The following is a 2,500-nucleotide window of genomic DNA, read 5'->3' on the forward strand; positions in this document are numbered from 1 at the left end:
TTGTGTTTCCATACTTCCATTTATCTATTTTTTATTTATTATTATTTTACTTATTGATGTGTTAGTTAAGATTCCTTTCATTTTTTTTTTTAGCAATGCCTTTTTTTTCTGTAACCCTCCTACCATCCTCAGTAATGGTGCTATCTAAACATTTTAAAGTTATGTCCACATTTCATTACATATTTTTTGTTTTGTTTTGTTTTAATCTTAAATCTGAACACTTTTCGTTTATTTTTGGCCACTATCAGCACAGTGTCATCTACATACCGGATGTTGTCGGTGTTGCCTTCGGGATGTTTTATCTCTTTCATTGTCATTTCCACGTACGGTTAAAAATCGGGGGACCTAAAGCACTCTTCTGTTGCTGTTATTTTTACGTCTATCGTACCTATTTCTTCAGAGCATACGATTACTGCGGCGCGTTATTTCCAGGGTAGATGTTCTATCATTCTTAAGCCTCCCCCCTTATTTATAAGCTTTTCAATATTTTTAAGAAAGCTTCTTCTTTTTCTCTATTGAACGCCTTTTCATACTCTATGAAACACGAACAGACATCTTTCTGCTCTCCTATTAATCTGCAAGCATCCTTATTGAGAATATTGTACTTGTCCCCTTCCCTTTCATAAAGTCAGACTGTTCCCATGATATTTCTTGTCTTATTTTCATTTTTATTCTTCATATATATATATATATATATATATATATATATATATATATATATATATATATATTTTTTTTTTTTTTTTTTTTTTTTTTTTTTTTTTTACCTGACTCATGATAAGGTTCGATATTTGCAACACTCTCATGTACCTGATACTTGTGTTATTGTGGTGAATATTAATTTGCACATCTGTTCCGTGACAGCAGTGGAGCGCTACTTTCTGGATGTTATGTGCCGAAGCGATACACACGACATCAGGAAAGTGGCGCTCCACACATCTGTGTCTATAAACATCCGGAGGGTGGGGCTCCTCATATCTGTGCCTGGCTGACCAAGGGCTGCGCCTTCCTGTCGGAGCCCTCCTGAGTCTACCTTATCACAGGAAGCAGCCACTTCGCACCTTCCACTCCTTGAGCTTGGTTTACCCAAGGACCTTCCAGGTGACCTACATCTCCCCCTCGAGCAAGCCCAGCAACTCACCCCCCTTGTCACGGCCGGATAAATCTGACACTCCAGCCTGTGGAAGCAAGCGCCGCCCAGGAAGGAGCCGCTGAATAAAAGGGGGACATTCCCCATACCTCGGTAGAAGGAGTCCAGCCTGCGTCCACTCACCCTGAAGCGAATAGAGCCGAAAGCCAAGGCCACTTTCATTATCCGCCTTAAGTCCATCTCTCGTGTCGCTCACAACAGCACCGGTTTCATAAATTTTGTTCGCCGACTTGGCTAGAACTTCTAATGCAAAATTCGCCAATAGGTTCTAGCATCTCTATGTCTTTTTTCGTAATTACCAATAGCCTCTCACGTCGCTATAATTTTCATCGGTGTAGAATTTAATTTCCCGTTTTCTTCAAATTATAGCTTCTACATTCTTCTTCATCTTCTTTGTATAGATTTCAATAACCTCTTTCAACTTTTCTTTACTTACTTTTCTTCCTTTCAAACATTACTTTCATTGTTCTTTTTTTACTCCAGAACTTAAGAATGTCTCTATTTTATTTTCGCTATTTGATCGTACATCATACTCTGGTCTCTTGTTTTCAAATTACTCAAATTACAAATTCTATTCATTCCCATGATATTTATCTTTTTCTTTCCATGTTCTAAGCTATATATATATATATATATATATATATATATATATATATATATATATATATATATATATATATATATATATATATATATATGTATGTATATATAGATTTTTTTTTTCTTTTTGTCGGATAGAGTTACTTATTTTCTTCATTCGTAGAACATTATATTTGAGTGTTATCCTCCCATTCTGGATCTCGTAGAACTTCAAACTCTTTTTTTGTTCTATCTCTATTTCTTACTGCTTTCTTATATCTAGATTTCTTCACATCTTAAATCGTATAAATAAATACGTTTGAGCTTAATTCTAATTTTAGCAGGGAATATGATCGCTGCTGCAGTCTACAATTGTGACACAGCATTCCTGAATCTTACACCTATTTTAAAGAAGTCACTTTGATTCCTTATGTTACCTCCTGGCAACTTCACGTATATAAGTGTCTTGGATGATAACAAAACAAAGTGTTTTGTATGATTGTCCGTTGAATCTAATAGCACTCTATCCGATACTGCATAGACCCTTTCTACACATCGTGCTGTCCTCTTACACACTCAGTCTCCAACTTCCTTTCCTGTTATTTCTCCTACTCATGGCCATCTGACTTGACTTCTGCTCATCATATTAATATTTATCATACGCATCTGTTGTCTCACGTTGTCTAGTTTTGCTATCTGATGCTTGGTTCTTACGTTCAAGGTAGCGTCTCTGAGTATTTCCCTGTTTCGTAGAACTTTTTGTTCTTTGCA

The sequence above is a fragment of the Penaeus monodon genome, chromosome 14 (genome assembly GCF_015228065.2).
Source record: "Penaeus monodon isolate SGIC_2016 chromosome 14, NSTDA_Pmon_1, whole genome shotgun sequence".
In the NCBI taxonomy this organism is placed as follows: domain Eukaryota; kingdom Metazoa; phylum Arthropoda; class Malacostraca; order Decapoda; family Penaeidae; genus Penaeus; species Penaeus monodon.